Raw genomic sequence first — 17432 nt, forward strand, 5'->3', positions numbered from 1 at the left:
GGGGGGGATACGGCGCACTGGCGCGGGGCCTAGGGCGGGAGGAAAGCTGGGGCGCGGGGGTCTCAGCAGGCGCCTCCCGGGGCGGGCGACCCCCATGGAGCTGGTCCCTCCCCGGAGCATGCCCAGAGGCGCCAGGCGCAATGTGGTCCACTCTCCTGTTTTTGCCGGCTGCTGACCGGTTGGGAGGCCGGGGAGGTTGGGGTTGGAGAGCCGGGGCAAAGGCCGGAGAGAGGGGCGCCGGGCGTTGGGGCGCAGGCTCGAAGATTAGTGCGGGAGGAGTCCTGGGGAGCTCCGCGTTGAAACCCCTAAGCACACACTTGTGTTTCCCGGGTCCCCCGCAATTGGTATTCGCGGGGCTTGGTACCTGCCTGAGACCCCCGGCACCCCAACGAGCATTCAGGAACTCCCTAGCCCGCGGGAGTCCGCGAGTGACCTCGCGAAGAACCCCTCTCCCGGCGCGTACAGGGCCTGCGTGGGCGCCGAGTGACGTGGTCCCGGAGGTCATGCACCATCATTCTGCTACCTCCCTCCTGGCTGCTTCCTCCGCCTCCCGCTAGGGAGCCGGGCGACTCCCTCTAAGTTCTGGCGGCTGGAACCTGTTGCTTTAGCTCAGGTCTCCTCCCCTCCCGGCTGCGGCGGCGGGGGTGACCTCAGAGAGGCCTGGGGAAGAGCGTGAGGTGGACTTCTGTTCATAGCAGGTATCTGTCCTAAAGGTTGGGGCTTTCGGCAGCCCCCCCCCTTATCCCCCAGCCACCTCCAGTACAGGGGACACTAAGGGAGGGGTTGCTGAATGGCTGATGAGGTGCTGGCCATTATCACTGGCCTTACTGCTGTAAATTCTTGAGGAAACAAATTCAAAGAAACCTGCCGGGCTCTTTCAGAGAGCAGGCCAGCGCCACGGCTCTCTCTTTAGGACCAGCCCCCAGAATAGGGATGTTCCTGACCGCTGGGAAACTTAGAAGGTGATAGCACCTTTTTAGGATTAAAAATTTCCTGTGAACACACCATTCTGACCTGAAAGTAATGGGGAGAGCAGGAGATGCCCTCTCTTTTGTTGATTATGAAAAACTACTTCGAACTTAAATGTTCTCAACCACAACAAAAAGATAAATACGTGATGGATGTGTTAATTAACTACCTGGGGTATTCCTTTCACAAATCTCCATGATGTACTCTAAACATCTTATGATTCTTTGTCAATTAGGCCTCTATAAAGTTGGGTGGGGGTGGGGGGGAATTACAAAGGAAAAAAATGTACTTAATTTTACAACAGATTGGAAAAAACCAGTTCCCCTGAACCTCCAGATCTGGGCCTGTTACTAATTATTCCCAGTCAATTCTAGCCTGGACCAGGCCTCCACCCCAGCTGGGTACCCTCTGGAGGGAGGAACAAGGGAATGCTTGGGATTTTTTAGTGGGGAGTGGCTGCCATCCTGTGTTTCTCTAGGTCATAACTGGGACTTGGTGCACAGACCCTTTGTTTAAGTGATTTCAATGAAGGACTTTCCTAGGTAGGCCTGAGCCAGAGGAGATAAACTGATCTTTGAATTTGTCTGGGAGCAGCAATCCCATGAATAACAGGAAAGGGGCCTTCTGCCCTGGCCCCTTAATAGCTCGTTTGTAAAACAGAACTTAGAAGGTTTTTTATGGTAACATCTGTAAACGGCCAGCTTCGTGCTCCTAATATGGGTTAGATTCTGAGGTTACTGCAGAGCCAGGGTCAGCTGGCTGTCCCAGTGGGACAGAGGTAGCCTGTGAGTGTTCAGAGAGGTGGGTAGAGAGTATTCTGCTGGAAACTGGATAGCTGCTTTTCAGGTCACCGAGTGACTGGCAGGACTGGGTCAGAAATAACCCCTTACTCTGGCAGGACACAGCTAGACAAAGAAGTGTTGATTTGCTGGGGTGAGAAGGAGACTTGTGATCTCAGTACAGTTGTTAGCAGTGGGACTTCAAACCACCACCAGACCCCTTCCTAGGCTCAGTTCATTCCCTGCTGCCCAGATGGTCTGTGTTCAGGGAATGCAAAAAAAAAAAAAAAAAAAAAAAAAAGAGGTTTAGAAAACATTTGGCAAGGTAAGTCCACTGCCAAAAAATGCCTGGCATTTCAAAGCCAAATAGAAACATCTTTGAATTATCTGTTCTTTTAAATTATTTTCTGGTTGGGTATTCTGGATCAGTTGGGAAAGTGCCAGGTTTCCTTTTTTTCCCTCTTCATGCAAGGTGCCTGGCTAGCCCAGCTTTCATTCTGTTTCCAGCCTTCCATCTCCTGCCAAGAACCTTCCCACTTTGGAACAGGAAGCCCTGTCAGCGAGGCCGGCAACAGTCTACAGATATGGCCAACAGGATGGAGAGATGATTTGCTAAGTGATGGAAAGAGCCTGTCTTCCTGTTTACAGGGACATTTCTTCAAGTCAGGGGTTTGGAGCTTAGACTTGGATTCAACCGTGAAACCTTTTTAATTAGACCTCAGAGGTGGGAACCAGTGGGAGGAAACCTAGACCAGCTCCTTGTCCTGTCCTCTCAACTACCCTCTGCCCCCACCCCAGTCTAGACCACAGAGTCCTGAACTATCTAGATAGCTTCCCCACTACTTTAGACCTTTCTCCTTAGCTGAACCATTTCCCTGATTTTCTCTATTTCCCCACCCTTTTCTGCAGGTCAGGTGACCCCACACTCCTAGAAAACCACCTACCACAGACACACTGTATCCAGGCTATGGTTTGGTTGTTTATCTTTACTAGGATCAACAAAGCCATTTTATAACCAAAACCCAGGCCACAGGTACATATAAAAACAAATCTAATGTGAGAAATTTTCATAGAACTCTTTTATTTTGTAGAATTGTGGCTTAATTCGTTTACAACAAAAACTGATTATATTGACCTACGTGGATCAAGGCTCATGTTGTAAAAACATACTCTAAATTACATAAAGGGAAGGAACCATTTTTGTCTTTTAGGGTAATTGGGATGGAATAGGAGTTCCATCCGTATTTGTTGTTAGCGTTAATGATAATGTTGAATTCCTTTAATCCTCAAAAACCTTATGAAGAAACTCATATCCCTGTTTACAGGAGAGAAAGCTGAAGCATAAGGTATGTAACTTGTCTGAGATCAAAAAGCTGAAGTCTGGGCGGCAAAGCTGAACTGAAACCCAACTTCTTAGTCATAGGGCTGTAAGCTTAACAGGCCTTGATCGATGCCAAAGGTTTTCTTTGCAGCAAGGTAGAGAGTAGTCCATTCCCTCTCCTGCAGAGGGGTGGGGGTCAGTGTATTCAGAAGGCTTTAAAGAGCAGCAATTCCCCCCCTCCGAAAACACCCCCTCCCCCCAGCCAGTGCTGCAATAGTCAGCAAGTTGGATAAGTTAATTTTATAAAGGAACAGTATAGACATGCAGAAATGAAATTTCACATTGCTACGAACAACATGCTTCAAATCCTGCCCCCCCCCACACACCCCTGCAACAAGTCCTTTAAGAAGGTAGCCACTGTGCAATTTGGGGCATTGGATTTCTGGTTTGTGGGTAGGAAACTGGACTAATAAATACTCAATGATCCTTAGAGGTCTGTGCTATTTATAGGACTTAATCTGTAAAAGCAACCTTTGAAGAAAGATGTGACTGAAATATTTAAACCATAAGGAGTATGAATAGGTGCAAAAAAAGACTTATTTGCAAAATTCCCAAGCTAATTCAGATATTACTAGCCCTAATCTTGGGCCTTCTGTAAATTGTGGCATTTGGAGTAATAAAGAAATAGATGGCAAAAGGGGTTGTATCTCATCTTTATTTCATGAATTACATGCAAGTCACATGCAGTACACAGATGCTCTGCTATTTCACCACCTGAATGTAACTATGTTCAAATAGTTAACAGCACTGTGGGGGGAAGTGTCCTGGATGTATAACATCTGGGCTTTACTCCAGCCTCCTTTCTAACCAAGGGTGTGACCGCAAGTCTCATGAAGGAACTAAACTGCATGATCACAGTGTTAAGCAAGGAAATAATTGAATGAATGAGTGAACTGAAAGGTTTCTTCCAGTCTACGGAGCCTTTGGACTTCATCTTAAAAACCTATTAGAAATAGAGTATTAAAATGTCTGTGAGTGATTCCATTACCTTATTGGAAGACACCACATTTGTTTTTCTGTTAATTCAAAACCATAACCTGCCGTCAATAGGCAGGTTGAATATATGCTGCTTATCTTTGTGGAACCAGTTGGATGGTCTTAAATATGTGTGTGTGTGCATGCATGCATGCGCATGTGTGTATGAATTACAAATTTGATATATACCTAAAATAACATTTTTCATTCACAGAGTTAGGCTATAATGAAAAATATTCCTTGAAAAACCTTAAATACTTTGATTTTCTAGCAGACCATGAGATTGCATTTATTTCCTCTGTTTTCCTCAGTAAAAGTGAAATAGCAAAATCTAGGCACATTTCAGCATTTAAAAGGTAGCACTAATGACCTATTTTTTAATCTTGAAACCAGGACACTTGGCTTGTCAAATACTACAGTGCTTACCAGTGCTTACAGAAATGAGGTGAAGCTATGTTTGAAATGAAGATTACCCTGAACCATCTGGAAGCACCGGCAAATGAAACAGCTCTGGTATGCAAAGGGACAGTCTCTGGTAGCCAAAATGGGTTCTAGGGTGCAAGTTGGGGGGCAGGTAGCTCACACTAAGACAGTGTCAGTAGCTTTGTGCATGGACCACAGATCACTGCCAATAGGGATCATTTGTACTATTCCTATCGATGGCATTGTAAATGGCACCCCTGGAATTGTGCAGTGCACAACATGCAGAGGTCCACAGGCTCTACTAGGAACTTCACTGGCAGGAAATTTGGTCTCTGTTGACTCGTTTGGAAGACTTGTCCTTTTCCTAAAAGAGCCAGTCATAGCTTGGATCGGATGGCATTGACAAAGTCAACTTACCTAAGCTCTCCTAGTTTTCTCCTAGTTTTCTGTTGTGTTCTACTTAAGTTCCTAGCAGTTCTTGAAAATGCAAGTTTGTAAGCAACACTGAATTTACTTTTGGAGCTTTATTGAAGGTCTGAATGGCATAAAAGAACTTTCGGCAAAAGATGGGACTGACTGTTGCATAAATGTGATAGGCATTGAACCCCATGTGCATGTAAACCCACTATTAGATGAACTGCATTTGAAATTATGTGTCTTACCCTTTTTCTGTTTGTCAAAACAGAACATCCTTGCAAGACTCTAGGAAGTTAAAACTGTTCTGGTCACTTCCTGACATAAGTTTGGAAGCGACCTAAAAATCTGAAAATAGCTGCTGGCACTGTCAGTGCAATGTAAGCAGTGGAATGTGTCTCAGGGTGGAGAGGGAGGCGCCTGGTGGAACAGGAGAGAGCTTTTCCAGGAGAGAGCTTTCCCAGGAGATTGGCTCTGCCTCTGATAAGCTCTGCAGAGTGGGCAAGCAGTCCCATAACTCTCTGGCCACTGGCCTCAGCACAAAGAGTTACATGACATCGTCATGCCTCTGAGGGGCATACAGGTACAGATAAGGTGAGTAGGGGAAGCGGACAGCGGGGGTGACTGGCAGTAGGTGAGGCATCGCTATTAAAATTTAGGACAAAAGCAGAATTGTCTTCAGTTTATCCCTTGATCACCCCTTGGACCTATGCTCTTAGCTGCATGAACATGAAAATGGTGTGGAGACTGCACACCTTAGCTTGTACAGGTGGTCCTGCTTTATACTGTTAGTCTTGGCATAATTATTGATATTGCTCTTCTTCAATCTCAGAAGTGACCTAGTTTACATGATAAATTACATGATCAACCTAAAAGGGGGAGTCATTAGTAACATAAACATTTGGTATTTCCCCAAACTTGCACATGACATTAAGTAGGTTTGATGTTGGTATTTTGTTGCTAAAGAGACAACCTAAGTAAATTTCCAAAATAGCCCAGCAAAAATGATTGAATAAAAGCAATATGTCATGAATTTAAAATTTTCAGGAAATATATGAGTGGCTACCCATGTAAAAAGCATTCAATTTCATTAGTAAGAAATGCAACTTTAATAGTAAGGAGATAACATTTTGCTTGAGAAAACACTTAAAATTGTTTTAAACAATTTAGAGTGGGTATGTGCAAAGGAACACTCATTACTGCTGGTGGGTTACAAGTTGACTGATACGAACTTTCTGGAATGTTATATGATTATAGATTTTAAATATTATTACAAAAAGTTTATACCCTGTGACCTGAATGCAAGAAATACTTTCTTGAGCATCTACACCTACAGGCCAAGCACTGAGACAAGGCGTTGTAAAAGATGCAAACATTTGCTCAAGATGGACCTCAGTTTAGTGGAGAAACAGATGTTGGCTGGGAAGGATGCACAACAACTTAGGTTATAGTTTATGATCTACTGACCAGTGATGATAAGAGCCAGGGAAGGAGGGTGTGTGCTGGGAGAGGAGACAGGAAGCATTTGGTCAGCTAAAGGTGTGTGTGTGTGTGTGTGTGTGTGTGTGTGTGTGTGTGGCAAGGTGAGGGCAGAAAGGTGGGCAGAGCTTACATTAAGAGCTTTCTCCCAACAGCTGTGTAAACACTTAAAATTATTTTGAACCATAATTTTCAATGTTAGGATGGTGTGAAGGCAGACTGACACCTTTAGAAACTTTCTCCATGATGGAGAATTGTTAGTGACAGGAAATTAGAACAGAGCAAGAATGATGTGGTGAGACCAATTTAGAAAGCAAATACAGTAGTCCAGGAAAGATGAATGTGGCTTAGTGGGAGTTGGATAGATAGAAACAGAATTATGAAAGGAGTTTTGACATGGCAGAATCAGCAGGAATGGCTGAATAGATGAGGGTGGGGAGGCAGAGAAGTGTGATGGGTTTCAGATTGATGGGAAACAATGTCTCTTGAAATGGGCCATAAGGAAGAGGGGTTTTGTGTAGGGAGTAGAAAGAGGGAAGATTTTGAATCCTCTTGGGGCATTTTTTGCCTGAGATGGTAAAATACAGGGCAAAACAACAAGTAGGCATTTAGATAAGTAGGTCTGGAGTTTAGAGAGAGACCAAGGGCTGGAACTGTAAATAGGAAGTCAGTGCCCATGAGAAGAAAAGGCCAAACCTCCCTATAGTGGGAAGATTTCAGATAAGGAAGAGGTCGTATGGAAGGCAAGGGACATAGGGGAGGGGGAAGGTAATACCAGTTATCTTTAAAAGTCCAGCCTGAGGAAACTACTGAAGATCTAGATTTATGCATAAAGATGCTTATTGTGGCATTTACAATAGTGAAAAATTCACTTCAGCTTAAATGTCAAAAAATAGGAAGATGTTTAAATAAATTGTGACATTCACTCTGTGGAATAAGTGTAGTCAAATAACATGCTTTTTGAAAATTATAACATTAACTGAATAAAAGAGGGCATACTATTCATACAATGTGATCTACAATTGAAAAAAATTAGAGGTATTTATGTAAAAAATAGTACGTTAGCAGTGGCTTAGTGTAGATGGTAAGATTGCAGGTGAGTTTTCAACCTTTGTGTTTATATTTATTTTTCAATTTCTTTACAATAACTGCAAGATATGTGGTAATATTTTAGAAGACAGAATAAATTAAGATATTTTACTTAAAATGAGTGATACTGATTTTTTGAAGAATCCATTTAAAATAATTTTAGAATTTATGTAAAAATTCAGTTAGAATTTATGTAAAAGCTGATGAGCCTTTTTATAAAATAATTTTATGAATTAATTTTCTTAGAAATCATCTACTAGCTTGAAGTTTCTGAATATTAAATTATCTTTCAAAATATAGATTGAGTTAATATGGACTTTAGCAAGGACAGGAAGACATTTTTGGTAAAGACTGAGTAGCAAATGTTTTCAGCTCTGTGGTCAGACTGTCATTGGTCCACAGTCTTTTTTTTTTTTTTTAAGACAACTCTTCTAAAAGTTAAAAATTGTTAGCTGTCAGGCTATACAAGAAGCGGTTGCAGGTTGGATTTGGCTCACAGTCCATAATTGGCTGACCCCTGAACTAAAGGGAAATGAACAAGGACAAGACATAACTACAACTACTTTCATTGAAAGCTAACATAACATTGGGGTTTTTCTGAGGTGAATCTTCAATTTTCAGAGCACTGGAACCATTTGGACCTGTTTTTCACAGCAAGAAGTCTAAATGGAAAAAGTCTAAAAGCAACATATGAAAAATTGTATAATTTTTAATGGAAAATGGCCCTACGCTAATTATATTAAGAAGTTGGTGGCATTTTTAACCTAGAAAGTAAAATCCAAAAGACAACTTATTTGTAAAATGAAGAAACTTGTCATTTTTTTCCTATAATCTTAGGTGCTGGGGAGTGTTGTTCCATACACAAATCTATTCACTTGCTCACACCGCAAACCTGGGAGACAGACCCTGGCAGCTCTCTGTGCCTCCTCCCTTCGAGTCTCTTCTCAGCCACCAGATGCACTTGGTGCTGCACCTGCTCCAAGCAGACCCCTGTAGCTGACTGCTACCCCTGCCTGCAGCTGCTGTGGGGCTCATCTCTGAAGGCTCAGAGCCATTGTCCATGGTGAGGTTTCTCTCTGTCTTTATGTCTGATCTCCATCCCGCTTGTTGCCTCCTCCCTCCCTTTCCTGCTTCTCTCTTTTCTCTGCAGCTTTATCCCTCTGTAAACTACCTGCACCCAAAATCCTTGTCTCAGGCTCTGTATCTGGGGAACCTGACCTAAGATACCACGTCGCAGTGAGCCTGCTTCCTCAATGCATTTGACTTTCTGACCACTAAATTGGTCTAGAGAAGGGTATTTGGGTCTAAGTTTATTCTTAAAATTTTATTTGAATCTGTGAATGAATTTCAAGATGCAGTGAGGGTTGTCAATACATTTATGGATACTAGGAAATAGTTTTTATAAAGTTATGCACCAATGGTCCGATAAAAACATCCAAAGATAAAAAACAAAAAGAGCTTGGAAGAGGTTTATTTTTCAATTGGCATAACTACATAGAATTATTGCTAGTATTAGTAGTGAGTGGAAACACCTGCAGCTCCAATATTATCAATTTTGGTAATGGTTACTTGATTACATTTTTAAAATTATACTAATAACTAATAGCCTATAAATAATCTTCTATTATAAAAGCTTTCCATTTTATTACACTGTAATAGGGCATTGATGCTTAATATGATGTGAATACTTGCTGACTGAAGAAGACCTTTATTAGGACATACATATGTATTCAATTTATCTTCTCAATTACACCTACATTAAAACCTGCAAAATTAAGTTTGCAAAAACAGGCCTTAAGCAAGCAGTGAAGCCTATATGACGTGTGACCTCCTGCTCATTGCATTCTGGCTAATGATTCACGATAACCTTCAAGACGAGCTCTGTGAAAATTAAGGATTATGCAAGGTGCCCCCCAGGAAATACAGCACAAAGTGCCCGTAAGTCCAAGGACTGAAACCAGGGGTGCAGGAGCTGAACACCATGAACACTAATCCCTGACAGGCACATGGTGGACAAAATCCAGCACCCTCCCACTGGAAACTTAATAATTTCTTCCAACTACATTGAAAACGATTCTCTTTTCACTCTCCTATTCTGGAAATAGGATATTAGTCACGTATTGTGCTTTCCCAATGAAATACATTTTGCTTCAAGTAACTTATAATTATCATTTTCCACTGGTAAATGAAAAACAAAGTAGACTGTTCTTTGGCTTGATAACCACTGAAACTGAGTGATTAGAATTAGTTAGCTTATTAGTAAATAAATTACCCAGCAACTGAACTGAAAGTACTCTTTTTTCCCCCCTCTTTACTTCTTGGAAAATAAATTCAAAACAAAACAAATTAGATCCCTCTGAACACGCAGCTATTTAAGTATCAGCAAATCCAGATTGCTCCAATACCTTTCATAAGTCTATTCCCTAGGAATTTCTTTTCACGCTTATAAAATGGCTTCAGCGAGTTAGAGCCACATTTCTCATCCGGAGTAGAGGCATAATTACTCAAATCTCTTTCCCAGCCTCTGTGGAGGAGCCAGGCTTTGTTTGCGGAGTGGGGACATCATGTGGGAGGCAGTGGAGAAGGTGTTAGGTCAGTGTGCATACGATACCACCTCCATTCAATTGCTGAACTATATTGCAGCTCGCCTTGTGCTTATATCATGTTTTTCTTTAAATCAACTCTTGAAAATTAAATGCATTAAAAAAGTTATATCACTATGAGACATAGAATGTAAGTATTATCTGCTATAATAGAAGTGGTGTGCACATGTACTACATTTCATTGATTGATTTTAAGACACTATAAAAATAATTTTAACACCTCTGAAATTGGGATGTGTCTTAGGATCGATGGCATCTTGCAAGTATAGTTGGCAACATCCCTGTTGTTCTGAGTAGCACATAAATTAACTATGTGTTTTATGTATCAATGGGATATTAGATTTAGTGAATTATAGTAAATTCTATAAAAACTTTTATTAAGCTATTAAAAATGAAAAGTAAAAATACTGAACAAAAAATAGAGTAAACCAAATGGATTTACAAAATATATAACTGATATAAGTTTCTTATAGAGATGGAACATTTTTTTTAACCAAAAATAGCTAGATATACTAATCAGGAGTTTCAGATAGAGATGAGTAGCCACGTCAATGAGACAGATCTGTCAGCTTTTATATTAATCTAAATTAAAATCTAGAGTCACATGAGGATGTGTCCAGACATCTCAAGATATTTAACTATTTTATCTACTCTAATTAAGTATAGCGATTCTGCAACACAGGAAGTGACACTTCAATGGATCACTGAATACAAACGGAGATGCCAGGGGATGCACTAGCTGGGATTCCTGTCCCAACCCCTTTAGCAGCATTATGCTTCCCCCGGGCTTGCTGGAGTACTCTGATATTGAGGGCTTGGACATTTATGATTAAAACTGAAGGTCTGGGAGGGAGGTCTGGGAGGGTTGATTCCTGTGGCACAACCTGCATTTGCTGCACCGTAAACAATATTCTCTGAAATCTCAGGTTTTATATGCTTGAATAAATATGAATACAAATACAAGTCTGTCAAGATACATTTGTCTGAGTATCATCTAAAAATCATTGTGTACAACAGTAGGACCAAACACCAAATGGGAAAGACTCAGTCAAGATGGAGCAGTTGGGTTACAGCGGAAGCCAGATGGGTCAGTGAAGTTAAAGAGGACAATTAGCAGGCAAAGTCTTGCTATTCCATTTATTCATTCCTCTGTTCGTCCAAGTTTTTATTCAAATGCCTACTATATACTAGGAATTGGGTTGGGTTCTGAAGAGAAAATGTGGACAGAGGTCAAATATCTGATATCTAGAAAGGAAACAAAATATACCAATATATCAATACATCAACCTGGGTTTTAAGGTAGAAACAACCGTTGTTTAAGAGTTAGAATCACAGGATTCAGTAAGGTAGAAACAAAAGTTCAAGAAGTAGAATCACAGGATTCAACTAGAGTCTGGAGGTGTAAGAAATCACAGTTTGGAAGCGTAAGAAAAACATGGTCATCATAGATGGAAGATTGGTATAGATGGAGAAGAGAGTGAATATTGGAGGATGTTAAGGAGAGAAGATGGAAATGGTAGGGAAGCAAGACCCCGACAGGCAGGGAGAGGCCTGAAGACATCACAAAAGCCACAGAAGTGGGATTACACGTGCTTTATGTGTTGATTGATATGGAGGAAATTTTGTATCAAAACACAACCTGGAGGTCTTAGCCAGAGCACACGGCAGCATAGCGGTGTCCACATCATAAAATAGGATTTGAAGTATAATGAGGGATGGCGGGCTGCTGAAGGAGTGAAAGGCAGACACCCAGCTTCGCAGAGGCGAGGCCTCAGCACACACTGCCAAGAGAGTGTGCAAGGAAACGGAGAGGAGCATGAGCTGAAGGTCTCAGTGAGTGCAGGGGAATGGCTGGGTCCCCACTAAATGGCAAGGACAGTGGGGGGACGGATCGTGGAGATATTTTCCTTCTCCAAGACGTAAGATAACTCATAGGATCAGTTTAATATTGTGTAACTGTATATTGGGTTTTTGGAAAAATTCAAAGGAAAGACTGTGTCATGACTTTTCTGACAACCTAGCATTTTTGGCCTTAAAAAAAATCTTCATTACAGAAACCTTTCAAACACTGACATCGCTGAACAGTGCACTGAAACCCATGTACCACCACTCAGCTCAGGCAACGTTCAGTCGTGGAAATCTCATTTCACTAAATAACCCTATTACACCCCCCAACCCCACTATTTTATTTTGAAGCAGATCTCAGACATCCTATCACTTTCTTCTTCTCCAGCCAAACCTGTGTCAGAAGCATGATTATGAAGACCTTTGTACTGTGGGTAATCAGAAAGACACTGAAAATTAACCAACCTAGAAGAAATGTCTACTCTTTAATATAAAGAAAGTACAAAGACAATACAAATATGATTATCAGTTATTTATGTAAATGTATAAAGTATAAAGACAAAATAGAATATTTTATAAATACTGCTAATCTGGTAAGTAAGGTTACGAGCCAAGTCCTATGACAGGTATTAAACGAATGGGCTTAACTATATGAGAAGGAAACAAAATTTAACACACGAAAACTGAAGCATCAAAGAAATAGCCTATGAAACAACCTATTAGGTTGGAAAGAAAGCCTGAATGCCAAAGGAGGCCTGGGCGAGGGCAGGCTGGGAAAGCACTTGACCTTCAAGTTCGCTTATAGACCTGTTCAAGGGCGGGCATAGTAATTCCTGCATTTGGGCAGTGTCTGAGCAGCTGCCCCTGCTGGGCATGGTGACCAGCTGGAAGTCCTGTGCCCTCTGTAAGCCACCTTTGCTGTTACAAGACCTGGGTGCCAGTAGCTGATCTACCTGAACTTCATCCAGACCATACATAACACCAGCTCCGAGAGAGATGGAGGCAACTGGAAGGGGCTTAGAGAAGTGGAGCAGGAAATAATTAAGGGAAGAGTTGATTTTAATTTTTGTAAGATTTATTTATTGATGCATACAGAACTGGGGTACAGGCCAGAGGTGCAGGGGTGGTGAGAAGATTCAGCAGAGACAGAGTGGGGAGCAGAACAGGCAGAGGGACAAAGTACACTGCTGAGGGGAGCAGCGGGCGGGTCAGGATTGGTCTGCTGCTCCATGTGGTCACCTCCGGGGCAGGCGGGAATCGAACTCATGCGGAAGTGGCTTTAGCTTCTCAGTGCTGTGCTTTAACCCGCTGCGCCACCGGGGAGGGCCTGGAAGAGGGCCTGATTTTAACCGAGACATCGAAAGAATCAAACACAGGGGACACAGCCAAGTGAGAGCTCGCGGAGAAATGACACGTAAAGAATGAAACCAATGAGGAATGACAGCTGGAGCACAAAGCACACTGGAGGTCAGAGTGGGCAGAGGGAGGCCTCACTGGTCACAGGAGCACAGAGCCCACCGAACACGTAGCCCAGCAGGGAGGGCTCCCTTCTAAGTCTACCTCAGGTCGGAACCCTCCTGTCAGAGAGGAGCTTATTTTAACCTTTCAACCTTGGGGAAGAAAGTGTATTAAGTCAGTCCTGCCCTGGCTGGCTATCAGGATGGGGGTTTTGCCCTCCAATGTAATTCATAGATAAGCTCTAGTGCTTCTGACTCCCACAAAGTGTTCTCCCTTCAGCAAAATTTTACCAGTGAAGGCACAGAGATAAAGAAAGTGTGACAAAGATGGTGGGGAGGGGAAAGGTCTGCAGATCTGTATTGACACTGTAGTTTCGATTTTACATTTTCACTTAAGATCTTACTGGTGTTGGGCCTCCCTGGTGGCCCAGTGGTTAAGTCTCAGTGCTAGCAACACTAAGGCCTGAGTTCGAATCCCCAACCAGGGAGGTGACCCACATGGCACAGTAGACTTCTCCTGGCCTGCCCGCTGCTCCCCTCAGCAGTGCACTTCATCAGTCTGCCTATTCTTCTCCCCACTCCTCTCACCACCCCTGCACCTCTAGCCTGTACCCCAGTACTGTATGCATAAATAAGTAAATCTTTAAAGAAAAATTAACAAGACCCTTTGTCTTTCCTTATATCTTTCTTACCATGAGGCATTTTGTTAAGCTGTCCCATGAGTTGAACTAAGCTGTCCCATAGTCTCACTGCCTTGGCATCTATTCTGTTTGGCCGAGAAGATAGTGGTGCCTTCCAATGAGACTTGTCCTTCACAACACAGCACGCCCCGGGAACAGCCTCAAAGTCACAAGCTAACATCAATGGGTAGGACTGCCCCACAGCAGTAGTCCCCTCTCCACCACCTCCCAGTGCCTTCCCTTTGTGCCCCTCAGATCAGACCCTCATGAAGGGTCTGCTCTTGGTGGTTTGCATTGGTTTATTACTGTCATTAATCCTACAGTGGTAGCAGTTCTTGCAGGGCTTCACCCCACCTCCAGGACAGCACTAGTTAGTGGCAATTAGTATTTGCTTCTTTAATCAGTGGATGGAAGAAGTACAGATGATGGAGCTCAGACACAGGTCATTCAAGCTGCAAATCAGGCTGACAAAGTGGATGATAACCCACACAGTCCAGTAACCAGGAGCTGGAGGTGCTCACACTGCTTGTTGACTGTGGGCCATATTTTAGAAAAAAAAAAACATTATTCCATTTTCCTTGCAGACACCGTGGCGACTCCACACTTGGGGGTATAATTTCCTGCTTAGCCCGGCAGCAGCAACTGCTCACAATCACCTGCCTTTTCCTTTCCTTTTGGCCCTTTCCTGAGGCTGGGGCACTTGTATTAAGTCCTCCCTGATTGACCAAAAGCTCATCAAATATTTGGCCACCGGCCAGAATTTTGACAATGCCCTGGATCTCAGCCCCACAAATCCAAACAACTGGAGCTGGCTCAGGCTAGCTTTGCCACATTCCAAGTCACCTCTGCTATCTGAGTCTAATCCCTCCCTTCCTAGCTCCACACCAGCCAGGTTTTTTATTTCTGGTCATCTGGCCAGGCAGGACATGGGTTGAATCTCACATGACCTTTCCATGTTCTTTAGCAATTCTAATTATGAGGTCAGGATGGTTTAGAATTTTAAATGAGGGAAAGGATCAAGGCTTATGAAGACAAGATGTGACTGGTTTTAAACTTTCTGAGTTTTTTTCTTCTTTCTTTCTGGGAACAGCTTAAACAGACATGAAGTCATGGAGGAAGGAATCTGGAATTTCTACTCATCAATTTTGTACTAGCTATTTACAACTATAAGACATTCCACAAAGGCTAAATAAAACTTAGTATTTCTAAAATCCTGTGAATCTGGTATATCTCAGTGGAGGCACAGGGTATTAAAAACTGTGTTGTCTGAAAATTACTACTATGACAACTAAAACTCCTCTCTAATTCTAAGAAGTTTAGGGTCTTACGGGCAGAATATGACTTTTAGCAAAGCTAGATCTTGAGCTTTGACTGATTTGACTTGGGCTCATTTGTGCTTTTATATCCGCCCTATCCATTCACTCAATGGCAAGCACTTATTGAACACTAATATATATCAGGTATAGCCATAAAACTGGAGTCTTAAAGAAAAAACAATGGCATTAGTTAGGTTGGTTGAGGGAGAAAGAAATGCAAAGAAAGAAAAGCAGTGGTATTCTTGGTATATGCCAATGGAGTGTCTTCAGGAGCCAGTGGGGACATATGGTGAAATTATTAGTTACAAGAGAAATAGGCGTGAAGTAGGAGCCAGGCAATATGATGGTTAGTTGGGTGTAGGGGAGCAGTAAAGATCTTCAACTGAGTTATGAATCATTGTCTTAACAGTCAGGATCTGAAAGAAATTTTGAGCAACACTATTTCTGTAACCAAAGAAGGTAGCCTTGGGTCTCCTTGGTGGCGCAAGGGGTTAAAGCGCAGCACTATGAAGCCATTCTCAGGCACTGCAGCATGAGTTGGGTCCCAGACCAAGGAGCTGACCATCATGGCGCAGCAGACCTCTCCTGACCTGCCCACTGCTCCTCAGCAATGTATTTCAGTAGATCTGCCTATTCTGCTCCCACTCTGTCTCTGGTGAATCCTCTCACTCCCCACTCCTCTGGTTTATACCCCAGTTCTTGTATGCATAAAGTAAAATAAATCTTTTAAAAAGAGAGAAGGTAACCTTGTCCATATTAGCTTGGTTAGCTGGTAGTTGGTCAGATGACTGGCTAAAGCAGTCATATGCCTAGAAATATGACCGCAGAATTGAGACTACAAGAGGAGGAGAGTAAGGGTTGGAAATAGAGAAAAGGGGTTCAGAGGAAAATGGGGGAGAGTTATGTGTGCTTTGATGGTGAGTGTAGTATAGTAATACACATCTGAACAGGTATGAGCTAAATCATATACAATGTTATAAAACAATATTACCTCAATAAAAATATTTTTAAAAAAGAAGTTGTGGTATATTAACTCAATGGGAGAGTATTTTTTAATGCAAACCATTGCCCTTTTTTTTCTGACAGTGACTAGGACTTCTGTACTTGTTGGTGAGTGGGGACGCCTCCTTCTTACAGGACCTGTGGTCCTGATGTCTTCCCCCGTCTTTGCAGTTAAGTGATAACACTTGTTTCATTCCTGGAAGTTTGGTTTATGTAGGTAGGGTGATGGTTTAAAGATTTAATTTGCCTTTTGGGGAGCAGACCTCTCCACTTTAGGTTTCTTCCAAGGCAGGATGGAGTGGTGAGCACTGCTGCACCAGCTCTCTTGGCCTGTGGTGTGGTTTCCTGCCCAATCAACATCAGTCCAGTCCCTTCTGCTCCCTCCGTGTCTAGAACCCCTTTGTCTTCAGGACAAGATTCTGTGAGGGGACCCACTTCCTTACTTCCGTAGTTGGACTGGTCATCTCTGTGGGGATGACCTGCTATCACTGGCTCTCTCTGTCATTCCTTCAGCTCAGCACGAGTCCTACAAGCTGGCCCCCCTTCCCCAAATGTGAGAAGCACCTACATGGTGAGGTGAGAGGAGATGGCTGTGGAGAGAGAGAAGACGGAACTGAGGGGGAGTCTGCAGTTTGGAAAGCTGAATTGCCTCTGTGAGGGAGCAGCAGATGCACCTGAGAACTATTTGCAAGACTTTAATGCTCATGTAAAATTAGTACTGAAATGCCTGTAATCCCATCAAGAGAGTCTGATGTTCACTTAATGTTCTTATTTCAGCAGAACAAATGTGGACTTGGTCATGTTATTCATGGAATTTGGCACCAGTTTTATAAAATGACATATGAGGGCTAATTCCTATTGACCTTTCAGAGAAAGAAATCACATATTGTTATTCAAGAAGCATGTGTAATTTTATCTCTTTTTACAAGACCCAATCAAACAGATTACCTTCCTGAGCCACGGAACAACTTGAAATGCACATGGGGATGCAGGTTAAAGAGCAGGAGGGTAAGGACTTGC

The 17432-nt window shown here is 42.7% G+C and overlaps 1 protein-coding gene across 1 annotated transcript in view; it reads right to left on the reverse strand.

Moving 5' to 3' along the window:
- The window catches only part of LOC101626324 (schwannomin-interacting protein 1), a 591244-nt gene that overhangs the window by 115097 nt on the left and 458715 nt on the right, over positions 1-17432 (reverse strand). The gene's annotated exons all lie outside the window — the stretch shown is intronic.

Source organism: Condylura cristata, unplaced genomic scaffold (assembly GCF_000260355.1).
Source record: "Condylura cristata isolate star-nosed mole 26May11 unplaced genomic scaffold, ConCri1.0 scaffold00014, whole genome shotgun sequence".
NCBI lineage: Eukaryota > Metazoa > Chordata > Mammalia > Eulipotyphla > Talpidae > Condylura > Condylura cristata.